The sequence below is a fragment of the Aythya ferina genome (genome assembly GCF_964211825.1).
Source record: "Aythya ferina genome assembly, chromosome: 12".
Classification (NCBI taxonomy): Eukaryota; Metazoa; Chordata; class Aves; order Anseriformes; family Anatidae; genus Aythya; species Aythya ferina.
The window spans coordinates 16,242,599-16,268,669 of record NC_140308.1 but is presented as its reverse complement, the minus strand read 5'-3'; the positions used below and the strand labels follow the sequence as shown (position 1 = coordinate 16,268,669).

The following is a 26,071-nucleotide window of genomic DNA, read 5'->3' as shown; positions in this document are numbered from 1 at the left end:
CTTCATGCAGATTTAAGTCCCTGCTTTTACAGCATGCTTCATATTGACAAAGCCTATTACCATGATATACTATACTGGAGTTCATTTCAACTAATATCCACTGCTACATCTGTTACTGTCAGCACCCAATCTGAGTTCCTGTGTCAACGAAGACGAAGACAACCATTATATTTACTTATTGTCACGCCATGTTATGCCAGTATCAGAAACTGCTTCACATACACACTGTGTGTGACTTGCATCAAATATATATATTTTTAAATGGGGGGCTTTGTGTAATTTGTAAATATCCTGTGAACTTCATTCATATTAATGAAGCAGCGTTTGCACTTTACTGGCATTTTGATGCAAATTGCAGTAACTCTTCGTGTGCCATGTCTGCCTCTATCTGTGACACAGGCCACGGCTTTCGAAGCAGTTATTTCCCAGGATGAGCAGCACAGACAGCGCACATAGCATGCCTTGTCAGGTCACTTAGGCTTCTGAGGAGGTTAAGAACAGATTGGAATAACTTGTCAAATAATTTACTTTTTAATCTTGACATGTGCTTAAAGAGTAATATTAACAAAATATCTTTGTGTGTCTGTGCATTTGATAGCAAAAGCTGTTTTCTGGATTCCAAAAAGTAATGTTTTACAGTTATATTCCTTGCTGTAATTAAAAGCACCATGTTTCTCATTGCTCCTAAAACCAGACATACACTAGTGTCAACAAAATAACTATTTTTTAAAATAGTAATATTTGAAGGAGAACAAAAGCAGCTTTTTCTCATACACATGTATTACATATTAAAATAAATTTTTAGTTCCCAGTTTAGCACTGCCCTCTGGTGATACATACCTTGGATATGTACGTGACCCATTTCATCATAGTGTATCAGGTGCAGATCTGGACAAGACTTTAAAATGCAATCTCGGCATTTAAATCTAAGCCAGCGATTCTAAAAAGCTTTATTTAACCCCTTGGCTGCTAACATCTCAAAGATGATATATTTCTGCCTCCAAGTTCCCCAGCCTGAACACAGGTAGAATTGCTGCCATCTTGGCTTGCTCTCTTGTAAATTCATCTTGTCAACTCCTTCAGGAGAAGGAAGAACCCATGAGAGTGAGTTCTCAGCTTTCTAACATACATCTGCAAGAGTACTGACCACCTCAGCCACCTTTCATATTTGAAAGGCTTAGGTATCTACTATCAAACAAGTATTCCAGGTCATAAATCTGTCTATTGGTGATTGTATCCAAGTTAGAGGGAGTCATCTTAATCCCAGAAGGCTTAAATTTATGAATCCTCCTTTTAGAAGATGGTTTCCTGCCAAGATAACAGGCTGTTTGTGAATCTCATTAGGTAGCACCAAACTGCTCTACTCTTATTGTATAGGTTACTGTTTCACAACCTTTTAAAATCCATTAAGCTCTAAGCTTTTTGAAGAAGAATTCTTGCATCATGATAGCTTTTTATGCACAAATACATACAATTATATTAATTTTCAATATTCATTTATTACTATTGAAGAAAACTCCAATCATAACATAGTATAGCGAAAAACATTGATACACTGTTCCTGCCACAATATTATCTACATTGAAAACCTTGTCAAAGCTCCTTTAATGAAGCCCACGTTCTGGACTCCTTTGACAAGTCCCATCTTCCAAACGGGTGGCTCCTGTTGTTGAAGGTGCACTGATAAGAAATGATACAAGAATACTCAAATTTTCTCTTATTACAGTATTCTGCGAGAACTGCCAAATGTAAGATTCTTCATGAGATCATTTTAAACATAGACTTTTTTTTAATATCCAAAACAATTTGTGCATCCTAAGTCAGGATCATAGTTGTAGCTGAATACAGTATGCTACAAATATGTGAACCTTGCCTCCTTAAATGATTATCAAAACAAAATGAATGAACTTCTCCTCCAAGTTCATTGTGCAATACTTCAGATTATTAATCAGAATTATGTCACAGGATTATAGCTTTGCTTAATAATGTGTTTAATGTAAATTTAATGTAAAAGATCCATGATAAAGGCAGTCAAAGCTCTATTAAAATCCTTTTGCAAAGTTCAGCCACTGCATTAGAAGCTTTAGGCTAATAGCCTAATGTTAATTTGGATTCTAATCTATTATTTTGCGTGATACTTAATGTGGTTTTGTAATTAGATTTTTTTAGACAAAGCAAGAAAAAAACATGTGGGTCAAAGTGCATGACTGTCATTAACTACAGTGCATTTCTAGGACATGTATAATCATAATGTAACTTCTACAATGAAAGTGTAGATTATACCCTGGTCAACAACCTGTGTCTCATCCTGTAAATGGAAAAAATAGATGACAATCAAGTGATAAATACCTGCAGCTGTTCACACATACTGTTCCAATTGTAAAAGTTCCCACCCTCTTAGCTGGTCCAGAATAATAACTCACATACTCAACTCTAACTCTGATTCAATCAAATATTACTTAGACTAATATGTCTCTGATAAATTCAAATCACTCCAAATTAAACAGTTTGAGAACAACTGCATGATTAATTGTTCTGGGAGAAGTGATGGTACAGTAACCTCTGGGAGAGAGGGCACGAATATATCCAGGACAGGCAAACAGAGATTTATCGTAAGTTACAGACTAAAAGAAGGGCTGTAATAGTAAAGAAATGCATCTTCTTTCTTCAACTTCCTTAAAAATTCCAAATAGAACTACGGCAATCTTAAATTGGTGATCTAGAATAACATTCTTTATTTTCTCAAACCCTCTTAAGCTTTAAATTAGTTTTCAGTATACTAAATAATTATAAAGCAGAAAGAAAATCATTCTTCAGTTTAAGTGGAAAATTAGTATCCTTAGAAAAAAGTGAAAATAAATTTACAGTGGCTCCTCCACCTCCATGGGCAACCCATTCCAATGCCTAACCAAAAGGAATTCTTGCACTTTTTTCTCAGGAAGTAGTAAAGCCAGAAGAGATCTAAAGTATCTTGGTAAAATTTTCATCAGACTCCTATTTTTTCTGCACACCATAAAACCCAAACGAATGGGTTTCGTGTCAGGATACTACAAAGATACTGAGAAAAGAAATGATCCAAACCCATAAGACCTACAACTTTACACCAAACTGAAGTAGAATCCCAGCACTGTTAAAGATTTGCAGACAGATTGTCAAAGAACAGACATGACTGACAATATAAAAACTAATTCTAATGTGAGACTTGGAAAACCAAGTATTAGTGACACTAGTCACTCCTATAACAAAAATCACAATATTTTATCATATGTCCTGTTGTCTAATGGTCACACTCATTTAGCTATCAGTGGCTGGAAATAGAAGGGGAAGGAAACTTTTGTCATATTCTGTCTCATTATGCAAATCCTGTCCTCTGCTCATTACTCTGTTTCTTCCGCTGATCATGTTTTCATATTTTTCAAGCCCTTTTCATGAGTGTTTTTTTTAACAATACCCTGCTGTAACTCATTTCTACAAATGTCCCTAGACCTAAATTGATTTTTATTTTTACATACCTACAAAGGCAACAAACATTTCTATCTTCCGCTAACCTGAACCATTGCTGCATTACTTCAACCCATCTGTAGACAATAAAGAATGAGATAAAATGGACACATCTTCTATCAATTCTTCAAATATATAATTTATATCAAAAATAATCAATCAGGTCATAAAGCCTCAAGACTTATCTTTGGGATGGAACAGCATTCTTGAATATCTTGTCTCCAATGTATTAAATTTCACAATCACGGACCTACCCAGACTTCCACCCTTCCCCAGATTGTCTTCTGAAGTTGTTCTTTTTCTATGCAGATTGCAGCAGTAGGTGTAGGTTCCTACGTGTTCTCACTCCACGTTCTATGCAATTGCAGCACTTCTGTTGCACTGGGAGTCATCTGAAGTATCTGATAACTACTGGCAGTATTTCACCCATTAGGAATAACATTCAGTTCTCCTTTTAAGGAGTTCATATGTTTTCTAATACCATTTATCACGTTGAATTAAAATTGCACATTAGAAGTGTTTTGTATTGTACCTATTTAACCACGTAACAAACGTGGTGTGGGGGGGCGAAAGTCAGGTAGCAAATGGTCTTTCAAATAAATACATATATATGATCTAAACCTGAACAATGCCCAAAGGCTGAGAGAGGGAAAACATTACAGAGCCAGTGGTGCAGTTTTTCATAAGACACAGTTAGTACAGATATAATGTAGCTAAGTCAAGCAAGGTATGATTGATTTATTGTATTGGAATCCATTAAAAGTATTCCATTGCAGTTTTAAAACCATATAGTCATTAAATATCTTTGAAAACACACATTCTCTACCATCATTATAAGATATTCTTGACAGCACATCATTTTTAATGGCACCATTATAAACAGGATTCATAATGGCTTTGTTTAGTGTGTAACAGAATTGGAAGTCAGTAATATACAGACTAGTATTCAACATAATCAGATAACAAAGAGCACTGAAGGAAAGATGAGTGCACAATTAATATATGAATAATTATTCTGTGTAAAATGAAACACATTTTAAACAGTGTGTCAAATAGGCATTAAAATGGAACAAATGAAACAGTGGAGTAAATTTGATGTATATTACTTACAAGTACAGCATGAGCTACTAGTTTTGATATGTGATCTAAATAGGAGAGGAAAGATTATGCCCAAGGATAATTGAAGTGATAACATCGGTTTCTAATTGCAGCGAACTGTTATAATCTTAAACAATTCCCAAATCCAGTACATGGGCCTTAGAACCTGGATTCAACCTAGCCCTTGCTTTTGTTTGTGGCTCTTTCTAATAAAAGGATATTTGAAAGATAATTATTCATACATTTTTCTCTTCAGCTACAGTGGGGTAATGATTGTGCTTCCACCAGTAATCAACTTCGCAGTAAAACAAACACACACACACACACACAAAACAAACAAACAAACAAACAAACAAAACCCTCTGAAACCTAAAAGGTCTTAGAAACATTAAAGTTTACATTGAGTTAAGTTACAGTTTAGAGGCAGGGCACCTGAAATGGAAACAAGGTCCAAAATTAGGTACCCCACAGGCCAGACTACAGACTTATAAAAGCAAAAAATAAAAATAAAAATAAAAATAAAAAGGAAAGTAGAACTTTCCTAATGCAGCACAATCCCCCATTAACAGCGGTACCAGGAGAAGACGTCTCCTGCCTCGCTTACCGTAAAACGTAATGGGACCATAGCATCATCAGACCAGTCTGGGACAGAACAGGCACTTGAGAACATACCTTCTTTCTACAGGGCATGGGAGTTTAGGGAAAAGGATTAATAACTGAAAACAAGATCCTTCAACTAAATCTCTACTGACCTCTGTTGCAACACAGCCACATTAACATAAAGCCATAGGGTATATGTAATTAATTCTTCTGATGGATGAATCGACATCCACAAAAATCCCAACCAGCCATGTAACTTGTCACAACTAAAAAAAAAATAAAAAAAAAAATAAAAAAAAAATCCTATGAAGGTTCATTATTCCTTCACTATAAATTCTTGGTTCTAATGTCTTCTGGATAATGTCTTCTCTAAACTCTAGCTTGTACAAGGCCTTGTACAGCCCAACTTGTCTCTACTTGACAGCAGACTTTTATAGGAAAAAAAACTCATAAGGTAGAAAGGTTCCAATTTTTTGCACTGATGCTCAAAAGGAAGAGGTACTGCCTTAAAGTGATTTTTCCACTGGGAATACTGCAGCCATATGCTTATATACATATATGTGTGTGTGAATATGTACATATGCATGCATATAGAGATCTCTTTCCATTCAATCTCCAGTGCCAGGGAGGAAGCATAAGTAGACAGAGTTATTAAACCAGGTCTACACAAGTTTATTTTCCTTCCTTATGTCATTTGTAGCAGTGCTACCTTTGAAAAGTAGGTGACTACATAAGGCAGTAAGCCATTCAAACTTTCAAAACTGAGCATATGCCTCTATATTTGTAAATAGCACGCTGAGATAATTTACTTGTAGATTTATCTGCAGGTATTAATGCCTGCATAGAGTTGCAAGGTTTTCTGTAACCTATTCTTATGCAATCTATACTAATTAACTTATTTTAAGGTAAATATAGAGTCTTAATTATGGAGCATCACGTTAACTAATAGTGATAGTATATTTTCTGATTTTCCTAAAATAGAAAAGATGCTTGAATGCTTAAATTCATTGTAACATGTTGGAGCGTTTTCTTTTTGTCCTGAGTAGCATGTGAGCATTAAGATTGAGTTTGTTGCCTTCTTTACTATAAGAAAATTACCTATGTCCTTAGAAAATTATTTCTTCCTCTTCCACCTTCCCTGTCCCGTGCTAAGTAATAAGGCAACATACCTTGCTTATACAAGTGAAAGCCAAGACTGATGATGTTGATATGCTGGCATGCACAAGTCCTTTTGTATCAGTACTTTTCCCCCAGATGACAGTATAGTGTACCTCTGTAAGTTCTATCTGCCATTTTGGCAAAACTCTCCAGACTTCTCCCTACTGCCATGTTGTGCTTAAGCCTAAACTTTGCCTCTTGCAGATGTGAGGAGCTCTGCGTTCTCACTGGTGTTATTACTTAGGACTATTACTGAGCATCCTATACAAATGAAAAACAAACAACTACTTTTCTATCTGAAAAAGTAATGCAAGTAAGCTGTACAAAATAAAATATTTATTTTGGTAGCCTAATTCTGTGAGTGCTACCCAAACTTTATAGCCAAGAGATAGTAACCAGTACACACTCTGCCACAGCTGAAGTCTGTCACACAAGTGAGAGGTGTAGATCAGGCATAAACAGTCACATATTAGAAACTAAGAGAATTTTAATAACAGTGTGGCTAAAGATGGAATAGTAGTGAGGATGCAAGAATTGAAGGGATAGGGAAAGTGCTCCAGAAGATCTGTGCTGTCTTGTTTCAGCCCAACAGTCCTGTATGGTGCTACTTGATTAGCAAGTTTTGTCCCTCTTTAAGCCAAATTTTCTAGAGTATGTTGCTAACTGCATGCTCCTGTAGTTCAGAGGCTCAGTTTCCATCATGAGCTCATACTCACAGGCAGGTCTGCAATGCTCTTAACATTTCAAATACCATATATGATCAAGTGCTGTGAAAAATCAGGTCATGAAGAACTCTAACAATCCTCAAATGTGTAAATCATACAGCAATGATCTCAGAGCATCTCAGATCCATAGCTGTAGAATGGGAATATTACTATCCAGAGCTGTTGTGAAGAAATGTTTAATCATGTGTATAAAGGTTTCCAAGCTGCAGTGATAATTCCTACAGAAAAGCCAACCAGAATTATACCTTTCTCAGAATTAGATCAGATCTATAATTATTTTTCTTTTAGAATTTATGTTTATTAAAATAGCTTTAAATAAATAAGGTATAGGAGACATTATCTGATTAAAGACTGTGTCATAACATAAATAAATGGTATAGCCTTAATTTGGGTGCTCTGTAATTTTTGAATGCTTGACTTTTTAACCTTAACAATGCTCTTCTGGTACGTACCCATGTAGTGCATGTAATATATAATAGAACAACCTTCAACCACAGTGTCCTTGTAGTAGAACAGGAACATTTACTATAGATTTTATTATAAATGCCTTAATGAAATTCTAATCAATAATACTTTGAAGAATGGTAAAGAAATTGAATACATTCATAGGTAAAAGGAGACGTTATTATCTCAGTTCAGTAACTATGAAATAGAAAGATGAAAAAAGTCTGTTTTTCATATTAGAGCGGAGCACAGCTGTACAGTTATATAATAAAGTATCGCTTGTATCCATGGCAATAGGGAGTAATTGATGCACCACAGTTATTTTTATAAACCCAAACAACAAAAAAAATTCAACTGGAAATTTCTTTTCCAGTTTCTTGGCATTGTATGCTTTTTATCTGTACATAATGTACAAATTTATAGTCTGAATACACTCACTGATCTGACTTGTTGAATAAAACATGCTGGTTTTTTGATGCATATTAAAGAAGATGGGGATCTCATACCCAACAACCCAGTCTTTCATGAAGGATTTCATGAAAAATATTTCTTGGAATAAGATATATTAACTCAACTTCATATCACTTTGGATTTAGGATATATACACCCTGGGGATTTTATTTTTTTTTTTATGATTAAAATGTTTTGCAGATGTCTTACAATAGAAAGTTTAGGAAAATTTTAGTGAGAGTCAATAGAAGGCTGTAACATATATAAAAAAAAAAAAAAAATTGAAAAGATCTAAAAACACATTATTTATTGCATGTTGGACTTTCCCTGATATGGTCCCCTGGCCTGCCTTGAGTAAAAAATAGGTCAGATGTGCTGTTTTAAAGAAAGAGCTTTAATTGTCAATAGCTCCTTTAATTCCTTGAGATTATCCCAGGAAAGGATATCACTGCTTTTTACTTTTTTTTTTTTTTAATTCTATTTATGTACCCACTAGATAACTGAAAGAGAATCATGTGCCCCTCATCATTAATAATAATCTGGTCTGCTGCAGAAAGGAGAGAAATATCTTTCATTTTCTCTTTCTTTTTATTTATTTATTTATTTTCAAGTGCAGATCCACTGATCACACCAGGGTTTACATTTGCAATAACTAGTGTTTCCTTTATTTTTAAGTAACTACAAAGGTGAGAGGTTCTGCTGTAAAGACGCATATTCTGTCAATCCACACCTCTTGTACTTTTCTTTGATGGGTTTTGTTGCAGGATAATTTTCCAGTGGAAAGACAACGACAACAACATGACAATGACAACTGAAATGACAACGACAATAGTTCTTATGGTGAACTTCTTTGATTTTGCATTTTTTTCTTTTTAAATTTAGTCGTCAGAATTCTAATTGTTGTTACAAACTCAAGATGAAACATGTTATTTAGTTTCTGTTTTTATCCTTACCCAATTTCTGATGATTATTAAATAAATTCTTTACAATGAAAATTATGCATTGTATTGCAAAAGACAGATAAGAACTCAGGAGCTTTTAATAAATGATAAAGCATTATGCATATCCCCAAAAAAGATTCCCAAACTATGAAACATTTAACTATGTATTCTTATAACTGTGCATTCAGTACTGTATTTCCCTTCTTTACACAGCTTAGTCTCTTTTCCTTTTTCATTTTTTTTTCCATTGTTCATTTTCTTCCAGTTTGTTTCGTGGTTGTTGTTTCTTTTTTTTTTTTTCATTTTCCCTTTCTCAGGTATCAATGAATACTTTGCTTGAATTGACAGATATATATGACCACAAGTCACTTGTTTATTTGCAAATTAAAAATGGGTGGTCTTTTGCAAATGCCTGTTGATGTTGTTTAGCAGAGATCCAACTAGTCTGGAAACTCTCCATCACCATTTGCTCAATCAATAGTTGTATTACATCGTATTACAGTCGTATTTCATGAAACCAGCCTAAGAGCTTTTAAACATTTGGAAAATAAGAGGGCCAAGATGTACATACAATCCACATATCCACAGGTTTACTTTGTGTCCTCCATCCTGGAATTTACAGGTTTGTTTGGCAATTTGTGGTAAGTAGACTTGGCCTGGGTCTTTAATGCAGGACAGCAGCAGGCACAAGTTACAGTGTATATGTATATACACTTTTACCTAATGTAAATTAATTTTAGCTTTAACTTCCCTTCTGTGATTCAAAAATTATAGCCATTTTGATACAATTCACTGTTCTTGATTGTGTTTATATTTAATGAAAGCAGCTAAAAATAATAATCTTCCATTATTTTCTCTGTTCAGGATATTTCTTCTCCTCCCCTCCACTACTATATCAAAATGCCTTTTTGTCTGGGGATACTAAACAGGGGATTAAAATGCGTTAACAAAAGAAAGGTTATGGAGTGTGAGTCAGCAAGAACAAAAGAACCAAATACATCATGTAGAAGCTAATAATATTTAGATAGGGAACCCAGAATTTAGCATTTTCATTATATTTTTCAGTTAGCATGAAAGTTTAATCTTCCACTAATCATTTAAAATGTAAAATAAACAGAGCTCTCAGCATATCAGAGTCTATACTCAGATCCCCAAGAGAGTGAAAACCACAAAAGAAACCCAACAATATGATGCTATATATTCTGACATATTGCCGGTCAATCTGATTTGCCACATGCCCATACATTTTAATGCTGACTTCATTATGAAATCTCTTCTTGATTAATCATTGGTGAACAATGAGTAAATTGCACTCCAGCATCAGCTTGAACCAGGGCATTGTTAGTAGCAACATTCATTTGAAAAGCATACCAGATGGGCTGAGGAAAGGTCAGTATGGTACTACTACGATAACAATGGACAAAGCTCATAAACTGGTGGTAGAAATAGTTGAACTGAGACTACAGTAGCTTTGCAGAACAGGTTGAGAGTCTTTAATCATGTTGTTTGTTTTTTTCTTTTAAACTAATGTTAAAGAACTATATTATCAAAACGTTTTATAGCATTCTTTGCCCCATCACAGTCCACGAAAGAGTAAAAGGCACACAACACTATTGAAACTACAAATAAGTATGTATCGACTTTGGTATGGACATCTGCACATTGAGAATTATTATTGCATTTAATTGTATCTTCTATGACTATACAGTTTTCCACGGTATTTGACGAGCTGCTTAACATCTGAACCAGTCACAGTCTGAAAGGTTCTTGAGCAAACTTTATTTATAAAAAAAAAAAAAAAAAACCACCACGGGTATTTGCATAACATTATAGTAGTAGATATACTTTACTATATTGAACATATTTCAAGGTTAGTAAGAAGTTCTGGTAAAATGGTATTTTGAAGAGTTACCACATTACATGTTACTGAAACTACCAAAAAAAAAAAAAAGCAGGGAGGGGAGAACATTCCCCTGCGAGCTCATAAACCAACAAAGATAACACTACACAACATTCTTATGTCTATTCAAAGTAGGAGTGGTTCTCAGAACACATTTTTGTGAAATTCAGTTGGGCATCCTGTACTGTTCATTACAATTTCCCATTCCACCTACATGTTGATCCCTTTTATGAGAGGCTGTAGGTTGTTGGGACATAAACATTAAGAAAGTGTGCTGTCTAAGTCAAATGATTTTCTAGAATTTGTTCTTCAGAGTAGAAGTGGCATCTAATGTAAGGTCAAATTCCTGTAGCCCACATTTTGCTCATCTGCTTTCCTTTAGCTGCTGAACCGTTACTGAGATCTCTTTCTGTGCTGGTTGTGTACTGCTCAATGGATTGTCTTCAAGGGACACCTCCATTTACCCCCGTATACAGAGCATTTGTTTTCAGGCACTGCCTCCCTTTCTGCAGCCCAAATCTGCTTTTCTGCATGGCATCCTTATGTCAGATAAAAGAGGATGAGGTATGGCAACATCACCTCTTTCCAGTGCTACCATTGAGGATGCAGGACAGTCTTCCAGCTTTCCACAGAGATAGGGGCCACAGGGAAGGAAGTTCTTCAGTTTTATAGAAAAGCAATTGCAAAGTGTTTAATTAGAAATTCATGGTTAAAATATCACAGAGGGGAAAAAACAAAAAAAAAAAAAAAGGAGGAAAATACTTGAAGTACTTGTAGCATAGAGAGTATTGCTCGGACAAGAAGCTGCAGGGAAGGACAGTGAAAGAGTCACTTTCTCATAAAGAGGAAGAAATGTAATTAGCAGACAGCTTTACTGTCTGCAAACTGTTATAGGATTAGCTGTTAACACAATATTTCTGAGCTCTGCTATCAACTCAAACTAAGAACATGCATTTTCAAGAACACATCATCTTTAGAAAGTATTTTGTTTGATGACTCTTTACCTGAAAACCTGATCAGAGAAATTACTAGTTTGTGAGGAATTTTTCCTGTACATTTTTTTCCTGAGGACATTCTTCACTGTTATCTACATATATGATTAGTTGTGTTAGATCATTCAAGGGTGTGGTAGGTAGTGATTATTTAATATCATTGGGGAATTTCACATGATGGAAAAAGTATATCATGTTTCAGGAGAGTTTCTTTTGCTGGCAGAGAGTACTTACTGTGGTCATAGTGGAGATGTGTCAACCACATACGTGATTTTGCTCACCTCTGGATATAGAACCATTCAGTTGGTGAATTTTAGACTGCAGGGAATTTATTTCTCATTATGACTTGAACAAGACTGGGCCTGGTTAAAGGCTAGATGGGGATCTTATAGGAAAGTTTATTTCAAGGTCAAGTCTTGTTAATAGAAACTATAATTGCTTAATGATTTTCCATGCAGGTTTCTAAACTGTACATTACAGAGAGGTGTATATATCCAGTAGGGTATCTTCACGGATTGAAACAATTCCTTATAGGAACCTAGGTGGCCTTTCAAAAATACATTTTATTTTCCTAGGAGAATAACGTTGTTGAATAAAAGTCAAAATGTTATTAAGATGGGTATAAGCACGCTGCTTTTATCACATGCAGCAATGTCTTATGACTTGGTTGCATATTATGAACACTTATGTGTGTTTGGGTTGACTGCTGCTTTTTAGAGCACCTGCTTCTATGTACTGTAGCTTGTAGGCTATGGGGCTATTTTATTTTTTAGATTTTATAAAGTACTTAGAAGAGCACTGTAGGCATAGAAGTATTTCAAAGAAAATTTGATGGCAGCATGAGGAGTATTAAATTTGTTGTTAAAAAAAAATAATAATAATAATAAAATAAATAAAATAAAATAAAATAAAATAAAATAAAATAAAATAAAATAAAATAAAATAAAATAAAATAAAACAGTGAGTCCAGGTTTTCCATCCCAAATAAGCGTGTCATCTGTATAACTGCATGGGCTTTGTAATAAAATTATTTAAAATCTGTTTTTTACAGCACCTCAGTTAACTGTGCAGGGCTATGTGTGCTTTTGGTTCAGAAGTGTAGATTTCTGGAAGCAATGTTTTTCTATGTAAAGATGAAGAGGGTTAATGCTAAAATATTTAGGGGATAACATGGCAAATGTCAATGTCAGCCTACGGCAGTAACATGCAGGTTAAAAAAAAAAAAGCTACATATAAACTATGTAGCAGTGACACATCCATTGAAAAAAAGAGGGGGGGGAGGAATAGTTTTTTTACATTAGAAATTTCTGAATAGGTACTTCTTAGTCTTTCAAACCAATTAGATTTTTTTTTAGGCTCAACTCATAGCCCATTAAGCCTCAGAGACAACTATCTCTGGATCATCTGCTATGTATTTTTTAGCAACACTGCCAATCATACATTTTATTTTCCACTAGTACTTTGTATTCTACCATAGCATTTCTAAACAGAACCAGTATCTCCAAAGATGCATCATTTAAAGAAATGTCTTTTTTTTTAACCTATTTTTTTTAAATCTTTTTTTTAAATCTTTTTTTCTTTTAAAAAAGAAAAAAAAAAAGAAAACAAATGGTTTAAGTATAATCTTAGGGACAGGTGTCTACTTGGGTTATCAAATGCAAATATGTGTTTGATTCTTATCTACCATTTGTCAACAAGAATACCATAGTCACAAGGCAATGTTGTACCCCAACCATGTGCCTGCTTCCAGGGGGGAAGAATGACTCACATATATAAACCTTTTTCTAGATATCACAATGGAACAAATACACACAGGTGTCACTACCCTGTACCATTATGTTCCTCTCACTTAGAATTCCAGCCAAGAAATAGCAAACTTCACCCTTGGAGAGACTCATAAATAGTTAAGTACCCTCTATAAACAAAGGATAAAAGGGAAAAATAACCAATAAAACTACATAATGAACAACTACTGAACAAACAGAGCTATAGCACTCAAACACAGTCAAGTTATTGCCTAGGCTATTACAAGGATTTTACAGTAATATCATTTGATTTTCTAGCTCCACAGCAATTATATCAAAGGTCTTTTGGTCTTTTACTCTTTTCAGTTGTGTATCATTGTTTTAAAATAAATTCTATTATGAAGTCCAGGGTGGGAAGGAACAACAAGAAGTTGTTCAAGGTCACAGATAATGATGTTTGATAGCATGTTTGTAAATTTTGTTATCTTCTAACTCCTGGAAGTCAACTGATGATATATTCTGCTTCCTATGCAAAGAATACACTAAAATACAACATATTTTTTCACTACAGATAAGGGAAGCCCAACTTCTTGATTCTAGATGCAAATTGGAATTCTCACAGTTCAGGTTAAATTGACTTTGGCTTCATCTCACAACATCTGAAATCATACTGCAGTTCTCCGGTGCTTTTAGGACATAATTAGATAAATTCATAGATTAAGCTGCTCCTGGCAGTAGTTGCTCTTCTGTGAATAGTGAACCAATTCCACAGCACATTGAAATACAAACTGTAGTTGCAATACCAAGTTGGCAATGCATCTTTGCTGTCAATTGTTGTGTGCCATATGGACCCACTTAAGCCTCTTCCTCTTTTGGCTCTTGAAGAGAAGGCAGCCATTGTGGCCAGTCATGAGGTCAGTTTGGAAACCAAATGGCCCAGGTGCAAAAACTTCAGCAGGGACATCTGCATCCATGACTGGTTTTTTGGCTAGATTCATCTCTGTCCATATTTAGAGATGATATCTGCCTTGCGTAATGTTACCATTTTCTGCCAAATAGACCCCAATAAGTCTGTTCTAATTTGTATTGTAAGTGATCACAAAATAAACCCAATATATTGCTATTTTTTGCATCCCATTCTACTCTTTACTTCAAATATGAAAAGAACTAACATTCTTTTTTGAGACTGCTTATTCTATCAGATAATGCACATAGAAGTTCAGGTGAAGGTTCTAACAAACTCAAATGTGGATATTAATAATTTCTTTTTAAAAAGTTAATGCCAGCCACCAAGGAAAGTTGAGATACTCAGAGGAAAGATCAGACGTATAATTATAGTGATATTGATGCAGCTACAGCCTCATACTTTGTACAAAATGCGAATACTTTATCCTTTGATACACAATTCTTAAAAAGACTATATAGATGCATATTAATCAAGCTTATTTTGTGCTCAACAGTATCAGAGTTAACAAATATCTACTGGATGTGTAAGTCATACTTACATTTCCTGCTACAATTCTCTCAGAGACCCAGAGACTCAGAGAATCATACTGGTCTCTTCTCACCTCAAAAAAAAAAAAAAAAAAAAAAAAAAGCCTTCTGAAATGAAAAAAAAAAAATCGTTCAGATTCTATTATCATTGCACGGCTGTAATGCTATTTGAAAAGCAAGCAAAGTGCATTCTAAAATAACTCATGCATTTCATATATTAATATTGTTCTGTTGGTACAAGATTTTCAGTTTGTCATTCTTAAAACAACACATCAAATTTAACCTTCAGTTTGGACAAAGTACAGATAAAGAGTACCTGTGCAAAATCTCAATAAAGAGTCTGACCTACCATTGTACTGTTCAACTTTGATACTGTTCTAACAGCATGCAATGCAAGAATCAAGGCATTGTGAATCAAGGTCACAATATTTGACAAAGACTTTCTAAAATTACATTTTTAAAAAGAATTGTCTCATAAAATATGTAAAAGGTATATATTTCTATTTATATACAAAAATCAAAAGCTTAGATATGCCATATACCAGAATTCTTCTAGACTCATTACTCTAATATATAGTATACTGCTGGCTTTATATTATACTTTGTTACAGCTTTCTTAGTTTTAAAATGGATTAAACCAATCCTCTTTTTATATTGATCTGGGGAAAAGCATATCTCTCCCTCTAATGTAATTCATCTCTGCCCTGCTTTCCCTCTATCTTTTGTGCCAAACTGTTACACAAACCACCCTTGGGTTATTTCTCCCAAGGTAACTTGAGTCCGCTGGACATAGAACCTACAGACAAATCTGACATGACCCCAAATTACTAAAGTTATACAAATGTATTACAGGACTAAGCAGCTTTGTATCAGGCTCTTCAGCCTGGAGTCAGCTGCACTGAAATGAAGATCTAAAGGCAAATAAAAATGCCGATTAGGAGCTGCATCCTGGAAGAAGTAGCTCTCAATTTTCAGTTTTACTTTGCAAAACACAGTGCCAAACTCCCCACTATGGGTTGGCTTTGAGTCTCTACCACAGTGGTCTGAATTCTGTCTACAGGCCTTCAAGAAACTACTGTTCAGCAGAAAAATAAATAAATTAATTAGTTAAATGTTGTAGTATGCTGTGTTCAGAACAAGTCTGCAAGAATGTTTTTTCTCCCAGAAAAGAAGGTGGCAATCTGGAATACTAGTGAACTGGCTCATAGTTGACACTGAGCCTTTGTCAAATGACTGACAATACGTTTCAGAAATATGTGAGCATTAGCAGATGCACACAAGCCTTTGGAGAGCCCTAGAATTTATTTGTAGGTATTTCATACCAAGGAAATCCAGGATTCCATCCAGGAAATGATTTAGAATTCCAGACACACATGCAGCAGTCTGATTGGCATCTCAATAATGCCTAAGAAACACACAGGTTTCTTTGCTTGATTTTCATGTATGGATTCTGTCTCATATTAGTAATGAGCTGTTCCATTCCAGCCAGTGCATTTCAAGGCTCCTTCAATGATCACAGTGCCTCAGCTTGAGGTTCATGCTTTAAGATATCACTAGAACTGCGCAGCAGTTACCTAATTTAGGTATTTTCATGGACTATATATAAATACATATCTATGTATGCTGTATATGTGCATGCTACTTGGTTTCTTTTCCTTTCTGTACTAATAAATATGTAACAAAACTATCTGTAACTCCAGAGTTTTTAAAAAAAAAATTGCTAAATGCCTCCTTTGTATTGTATCTAAGACCAAAAATAACTTACGTAGTTATCTTTAGGTAACAATGCAGAAACAATGTGATCCTGATAATATGTTGAAATGCAAAGATCACATTCAGCTTTGTTGAGCTAATAACAGTTCTAGCAAGCAAACTCAGAACAATTTTTCCAATACGGCTTACAAATGTCATCAGAGTCCCCTCCTATGCTGCACACATGAAGATGTATGTGATGGTCATACCATCTCTACAGTATCAGCCCTGCCAAAAGATACTGGCTAGAAGCCAAAGTCACAGCCTGCTCTCTAATGAAAACAGAAGTGAGATGATAAGAGAAGCCAGGGCATTGGAATCAACACCAAACATACAAGCATAAATCTTCACAAATGCAATAGCTTAGACCTGTTTTTTCTGTTTACTTCTAAAGTTTTTAAGTATGGCTCTTCAAATCCACCAACTTCACACTGGCTTCAGACATCTGGAACCACTATTGAAAAACAAAACAAAACAAAACAAAACAAAACAAAACAAAAAACACACACCTCACCAAAAATACAGAATACTACTGGTGCCTTTACATTTCCTAGAAAACTGATAAAGAAATGAAACATGACACCTTCCAGAATATACGCCTTGATGGGCTTTAGTTATAGCCAGATCCTTGAAGATGATCTATGAGGCTTCTCCTTTTTCCTACTGTTCTTTTGTTATCACGTTATCAGCTGGGACACCTACACACAGCCAACCAGACATAACTAAGTTGTAACTAAGAGTCTTTACTCCCCCACCCCAACACATATACAGACTACAAACATTTAGCTGGCTTACCTGTACCTGTTTGGATAAACAAGATGTTTATTCAGATATAAAGCAAATATCAACTTATATTCTAAATTACTAACATCATGTTTAATTCTGTTTTAAATTTGCATTAGTCAAATCATTACAGTATCCCTTTGAGTGTTTCAAGCTTACCTATAACTGGAAAAACATAGATAAACATCAAGTTCCTCTAAGTCTTCATGATCTCAGCATTAATACATCGTATTTACATTAGTTGACGTGATAGATGAATTCTTCCATCTGAAGAGAAAACGTGGGACAAATGACAATGAAGCAACCTATAAATTTATTCTTAAAATACTTATAAAAGCAGTACAGTATTTAATCATATATACCAAAACAGAAGTTATTGTCATGCTCTTAGTAAGACTAAACATATAACAAGCTTAAAGGAAATCTCTCTACATCAGACTCAGATTCTACAAAAGGCTGTCAGCACAAATGTAAAGGATTTGGGGTTTTGAGATAAACCAGCCTTGAATAATAATCTTCTGATAAACTTAAAATTCCAGATGGTCTTTGTAGGTTCCAGACAACAGCTGTATTCTTACAGCATCATGAAGAGGTATCTGACCTGTTTTTGACAGGGAATGTAGGTAACGCAGCACAAATATTTTTTAAAAGAACTTGAAATATCCTAGGAGGTCATATCACAATCTCCTCCTATGGTTCTCAGAATATTTTTAATAGGCATTTGTTGAGTAACACAATAATTTAAAGGCAATTTTGTAATTTACTTAGCCTTTTTTAAGTGAACAAGATGCATTCTTCCAATTTACTACCTCTGTGATAATGTTCAGGGCTAAACAGTGTTTTTAGTCTAAAAGCAAGCCTCCAGATATTCTTACACTAGCACTGTTTTTTGACAAGTTCCTAATTAAGTGAACTCTTTGATACTGTAAGCTATAGCAGATCAACTACATAAAATGAGATGTCAAATCTTCCCCATACATCAGGCATAATGCTACTATTTTCATTGGATCTTTACAAGACATCAGATATGTTAATATTTATGGAGTATACACCGAGGAATACTGCTAGAATTAATAAATAATAAAGCTAATATTTTTTGCAAAAATAAATCATCAGATATCTCATTATAAACTGGATGTCTTCAGTTGTAGATAATTTAGTACAGTAATAAATAACAAGAGAACACAGTGCTGATGGAATTATATTCCATTATTCAAAATATCTTGCTACTCATAAGAATGTATTCTTTTGTGTCCAAAATCATGAAGATAGAACTGGTTTAAAATTGAGGGTACTTTCAAACAAATAAAATGTGGTTGCCTCTAATATGCCAGCTAGGCATTATTGAATAGATTTATACAAGACATACTGCTTCTCAAATGTACTTCAGATTCATCCTGGGATGTGTCTTTGGCAAGATGTAGCTCAAAAAAAAGTCTAGCCCATTGTTCCTATTGTCTCAGCTATAATGGACTTCTTTCTTGAACAAGGTACTATCTACAGATCTCAGGGTTGCCACTTAGTCTCACTTGTAGTATTCACAAAATTCAGGCATAGCATTTGCAGTCACCAAAGAGGCATAGATACCACAAAAAGGGGTGTAGCATGTTTTTGAGCAACTACTGACAAATTCTTGGGAAGGCTTTATAAAGACCTTGCACAAAAGTTTGTTGCACCTCCAGTATAACAAAACCAAATCAAAGCATTCGGTGTTTGTTGATGCTTGCATTCAATACTCTTAATAACTTTGTCTCATCTGTGCTGTAAGCTACTCCTATGGTTCAGTTCTGTAAAATCACTACCAAACTTGTGCAGTGTAGTCTGTCAATCCAGGGAGACTACATGCCATCTTCAATGTCCCACCAAGTGCTGTGGGCTTGGCCACTTCACTGTACAGCTAGGCTTTCCACAGAGGGCTAGAGAAAAAGTACTGGGTTTTCATTGAAAGTCAGAGGGAAGTGATGCTGAACTCCAGCAGACCTCTTAATTTTTAAAATCCCTGCCTATTCTCCTTGACATGGGACACGTCTTCATTCTCTTTTTAATCTATGTCTGGTATGTATTGTACAAGTGTTAATTAACTGATAGCAACATAATTAAGAAAATGTGGCCATGGATCATTATAATTTAGTTTCAGACACTGACAACCAAAATTGAAATACAATTCTAAAACTGCAACTTGCTGCCAAGCACAACAGAAATAGGAATATAAACATGAGGTTATGATTAAAACTCCAGAACCTTCAAAAGTAAGTCATGGTTCTATTGCTTTATTTTCCTGTGGCTCTCTTCCTCTTTCTGTGGATTTCCTAATCTATACACAGTACATGACTGAGATTTACACAGGATTCTAGCAAATCACTAAGCCCAGTCTATTATTGAATTTCTCCATATGTGACTTAGTGAACTGGTTTTATGTTAAAATTACATTTAAAAAGATAAGCCTAGACACATTTTCATTCCACAACAGATAACTTCACAATGTATTGTTTAGTATTCTGTGTCTCCATCTAAATGACTCAGTGATGATTTGTTTAAGCTTTAGGGGTTTTAAATATATACTGATCAAATACTATGTAGAACAGCTTAAAGGGAAATTATACATAAAATCGATGTTTAATTGATTAATTTACAAGTCAGGGACTTATGAGACTAGAAGCTAATATAAAGTGGAAGGCATAAACTAAATTATCCACCAGGTGGGTTCCAACACATTTCTATGTCTGCGAACTTAAAATTCTGGCAACACAAACAGTAATGTCACAACAGAGGGTGTAACACTACCTAGTCAGTAGGAAAGGAACAGAATGTTATTTACTTAAATTGCCATTGTTTTCAGTAGCACTGTAGCGATTTACACACAGTGAGGATGTGGTTCTCAGAAATCTACAACATACCTCCATTTTTATCATCATTTACTAGGTTCAGATTTGCTTTTTTTAGCCTATTGTAGTAACACTGGCAGGAGGGGAAAGGAAGCAACCCATTTACACTGAATTTTAATGATATTATTATGCAGATGAGCCAAACTGCTCTATATCCAAGAAAAACTTCTAAGCCAAGTTTACAGTGAACATAAAAGGAACAAATCCTCATAGTTTTTTAATACCGAGCTCCTAGAGACAGCCAATACCCCTATTAGTCTTCTGTACAACCCTGTACTCAATACTCCTGGTACAGTGACAACACGGTCAGTGGAACAAGAAAGACATTGAGAACATCAGGGAAGCAGAAGAGAAACAGGCAGAGAAATAAAAATTAATATTTTTATTTATAAAAAAAAAAAAAAAAAAAAAGCGTTTTGCTTATTCTCTTTATGCTGTAGGCTGCATACAATATGATTACAGGGACTTCCAGAGCTACTTTCAGTGCTCAGGTAACAAAAAAGGGGTCCATAAACGAGGCTCTGAGACACTGACCATTTTCATCATTCCTTTATTTGCCACTGCACTCAACCCAGCACAGAGTGATGATGCAAAACATTGATTCCCACATTCAGAATCTGGATCTAGCTTTTGGAATCCCTAGTTTCCATCTTTCCACATTAGAGGTTCAAAGTTCTCTACAATGAAATACATACTCTGTAGCAGAAAAATGTGATTCCTTATTTTGAGGGATACCTGTCCTACTACAAGCATTCAAAGACAGTTTGAACCCTATCCTGCAAACAACTGGGTGTAACTTTATGCATACTGAAATCAACAGAGCAGGCAAAACACAAGGTTACACAAGTAAGTGGTGTGGGAGTGGGGCTTTAGGCATTATACATCTGCTTCTTCCCAAAAGGTAAGATGAATTAAATCCTGTTTTCCACCTGTGAATTGAGTGAATAGAAGTCAGGGGAGCAAACACCCTAAAAAAGGCAAGTGACAGCAATAACGATACCATTCCTGAGAAATATAATCTAGAGTTATTAATGAGTACCTATACGACCACCTGTCTAAAAGCTAAAGATTACCAATATAGAATACAGAGGGAAATTGTGCACAAAAAATGTACTTTTAAAGCCATTATGAGGAAAATATAGGTTCGTTTGTCTTTTTTTTTTTTTTTTTTTTAATATCAAAGTGGTTATTTTATGCATTTTTTAATGTAGGAATTCTGTGAGTTTATCCAAGGTAAGTATGCAAGCATTAAGAACATAAGAACATGGACATTGTTTGGGATTAAATTAAAACCATTTGCCTTATGCATGCTCATTTCCTTTTTTACTACTCAATTCCCCTATGATGCCATCTGATCACTTCTTGAATGTCCCCTGTGCTTTTGCCTTAACAATCTTGCCTGGTAGGCCATTCCACACATTTGTGATTCTCGGCATGAAAAAAATGCTTCCTGACATCTGTTCTGAATTTGTTTCTCTTTAATTTCCATTTATGCTTCCTTATCCTAACATCTGTGTCATTCTGAAAACGGTAATTCAGATTGACGTTATCTGTGCCATTTAAGATTTTACATTCCCTAGCTGAAAGCTACTCGTAACCACGTAGTGTTTTTGTAGTTCTTATTGATAGTTAGTTTAGAAACATTTCCTAGTTGTAATTCTTATGTTTTAGGTTATACTTCAGCTTTGTTGTTGGATTTTTATTCTCTTCTCGGGCACATTTCTTTCAGACTGAGGGCTAGCACTGTACTCAGTGGACCAATTTCAGCCCATAGGTCTTTCCCACAGCTGTCGTATAGGAGGAAAACATGTAGAATTTGGCCCAATAAGCTTAATAGGGGTATCAAGAGGATTATATATTATGCTAATTCCTGCTGTGGGTTTATAGCATGCCTTTGGTAGATCTACAAATCCTGCACTTAGGAAACATTTCAGTTGTTTCTCTCAATGGCTTAGATATAGAAACAAGTTGAATTCAGCGAATATTAAGTTCTGATAATTTCACCCCACTTTGTCCAAACAGCCAGAGAGGTGAAAAGATTAACAAAACTACACTTAAGGTTCTCCCAGTCTACAAAAGAATTTGGGGATAGTTTTTCTATTCCTTCAAATCCCTAAGTCTGGGACTCAAGTATATGGTTCTACCTGCCCTTAATTAAACAAATTAATTCCAAGATATGAATTGTCAAACTGCCTAGACTCACATCAAGCAAAGCAATTAACAGCATGTTTAAAAGCAATTGAAAAACAGTCCCACTTTATATGGCTTGTAATTATGATTCAGAGTTTAAAACATAACAGAATTAGATTTTTTTCTAATACCAGAAAAAAAATGGAACTAAAACAAAGCAATATGGTAGCTGGTTGCAGTCTGGGCTAGGGGTTCAAGCTGGAGAATATAAACATTTACTACTGATCCCGTTTTCATGGTAGCAAAGAAGTATAGTTCATACAGAGCTGTCTCGCATCATTAACCAAGGTTTATCCTTCTGCTTCTGAAATACACAAATCACTTAGATTTTTTGAAATTATCAAAGGACATAGTACTTCAGGTATTTTTATTCTAACTTATTTGTGATTATTGAACTAGTACCTCCAGCATGTGTCCCGAAGGTGCTAGTGAATGATTAAACTGGTACTGCCTAGAAAGGTTCAAGCAATAATTGCTAGCACTTGGCTGCCCCACCTAAATTCCCCCCGAAGTATAACCTTTTACAGTTCATTCAAGTTTCAGTATCAAGTTCATAGTTTTCTCCCTGGATATGAACAGATGACACACTTGAAAGCATCATTATTATATTTAATCCCTATAACAGGGTAAGAAAATTACAAATGTTTCTGTATACTTAGAATGAGTGAATGTTCTATCTAAGTAACATAGTCTTTTGTAATGGAAAGCTCCATGTCCATCATTTAGAAATTGTTTATTCTAGATGGAAAAAAAAAAAAAAAAAAGAATGTGACAATTTTATTTTTTTAAAGTTTTGTCTTGATTCATTCATCTAAATTAAGTAGGGGATTTTGAAAAACCTAAATGTCATCCAGTTTATGCCACAAGAATACATCCAATTAGAGAAAAAACAAACAAACAAAAAAAAAGCAGTCACAAGTAAACATGGTAGAGGTGTACGTGTGCATGTAGGAGGACAGACCAACTTTAAAAAATGAGATATTCAAGCATGTCATCTAAATATCAAAGTAAAAATCCTGCTCTTTATAGCCAGCAGAGAACTCCTTATTGAACACACTGTTAGTGGAAAGGTGGAACAGGAAGGAACTGATCTCAATATCAGTTTTAATTAAAGGGCAGGAGGGAAGAATTTTTACTATATCATATTATTTACAGCTAGCGCAGTAGCTAGATTATTTTCCTTTAAACAGGGATTGCAAACAGAAAACGTTGCAGTCTAATCAATCCTGCTAAAAAGTATAAAGTTTTGTGGCTTTGTTTTGTTTTTCTTTAAGCAGTCCTTGACGTTATCTGAAGTAAAATGAGAGTTATTTTACATCATGTTGTTTAGATTGCATGCTTTAGGCAGGAAACAAAGGTATTTTCACAAAATGTTTGGTATTCTGGGACATAATAGAAATTCCTGTACTTCCAAGTCATGATTCCTGTCTTACAAAACAGGCCTGGGCTACTGACTGTGCTCTAACTAAGCTTCTTCCCTGATTAAAAGGTAAGTTTCTTTCATGGTTATATCATTTTAAAGCCTATTCAGATGTGATAACATTTTTGCTCCTGTATCTTGGCAACATGATTTATTCCGTTAACACTGAGTGTTGCAGTCTCAAAAAGCTGTACCATCTGGGTTGAATTAATAGCCTACCCAGAGAAATAAATGAGAATGGTCTGCTATAATTAACATGTAGGTAAAGTATATTTAACAGATTATTATAATTAATATGTCAGTTACTGATTTCATGCTAAACAGAGTTGTGAACACAAGATATTAAGATTAGTTACCCTCTCTGTATGTGCTTTGAAAAAATGCAATGGAAGAACAGATCCACAGAATCAATAAAATTGACCTTAACGTTAGGAATATCAGATATGAAATTTTAAGCAAAGAGAGGCAATGTAAGGTGTTATGGAACAGCAGGAGGAAATCACTGTTTTCAGGAATTCAGAATTAATACCCATAAAACTCAAATCTGACCCTAAAAAACAAGAACAACAACAACAAAATGCATCAGTGATACAAATACTACTGAAGGCATCCATCTGTAAAGATTGACATGGCAGATCTGTTTCTTAAAGATGTCTTGGTTTATAGCACATAAAGCATAGGATACATCAGAAAGCCAACAAGAAATGTGGATCTCATCAAAATTCCATCATTCATCCACACACAAAAACATTTGCTTTTTTTTGGTAGGCTTTTCATAAAACACAAATGTTAGCTAGGTTTTCACAGGTTACCCTAAATCCAGTGGTTGTTAGAGTGACTTCCACAATAACATCCATCCCCCCAAGAATATAAAGTTTCATTTCTTCAGCTACCCCACAAAATATGGGGAACCCCACTTTGTTCAGGGTCTTAGGGACCTTTTTGGCAGAACTGAGTATAATGATATTGCCAAGAGCTATCAGGCAAATAATTAGAACTTCACAATTAATACTGTGCATTTTTATTACGGCATTGTAAGAAATCTGGAAATATACAGAACTGAAGATTAGTATTTGAAGATAATCCTACTCCTTAACACAAAGTAAAAAAAAAAAAAAAAAAAAAAAAAAAAGGCTTCCAACTGCACCCCTCACCCACCCATCACTGCATAATTAGTGCTTTTGTGTCTCCAGATTATCTTTAAACTGATGTTATTATAAATCTTGTTTATTACTGAAAAGACTAGGGGTCATTTGACAATGGTGTTAGGCACAGTACAAACAAAATATGTAGGAGAATCCATTCTACACGGCTTGCAATTTAAATAGAGAAGACAAAGAGGAGATGAAAGGGACAAATTAAATTCAAATGCAGTTAGAGAGCCAGGGGAATTCCCTGCTTTATCCTGACTTTCACTTTATGCACAGGCACAAAAGTTAAATGAAATACAAGAGTAATATTTTTTAACACATTTGGGATGACAGAATCATGAAACACATATAAACAAGGCAACAGATTAAGACAAAGAAACCTAAGCCGGACAATGCTATTCAGCACAGGTCTCTTAGAACAATAAGGAAAAATATATTGAAATTAAGGTTAAAATTCATTTTTTAAAGTAACAATATTTTGGTGGAAAACATGATTAATCAGCAGAACTTTCTGCTAGTGGAACTCCTCCAGGATGCCAATAGGTTGTGGAAAACACCAAATGCGAGATTGGCAGGCTGATTGCAGGGAACATTTGGTGCTTATGGGATTTCACAATTATATAGCTGAAAAGGAATGCTACAGTATTCTACAGTAATTGTCACAATTTAAATAATTACTTTAGCTGAGTTCTATAGAATAAGGAATAAAATCAGCTGAAAGGATAATTACAAGCATGGCAGAAGGTTTCAAAAGCATCTATCTAGAGATTAAGATTAAGGGCAACCCTTCTGCATTCCTTTCACCTTCATGCCAACCACAATGATGCCATTGATACCCTCCA

The 26,071-nt window shown here is 34.8% G+C and overlaps 1 long non-coding RNA gene across 1 annotated transcript in view; it reads left to right on the top strand.

Moving 5' to 3' along the window:
- Nucleotides 1-24,019: 24,019 nt before the first annotated feature.
- LOC311443326 overlaps nt 24,020-26,071 on the top strand; it is a 28,878-nt gene continuing 26,826 nt past the window's right edge. Inside the window, exon 1 of the long non-coding RNA XR_014697221.1 lies at nt 24,020-24,147. This is a non-coding gene — a long non-coding RNA (uncharacterized lncRNA). The remainder of the gene's footprint in view (nt 24,148-26,071) is intronic.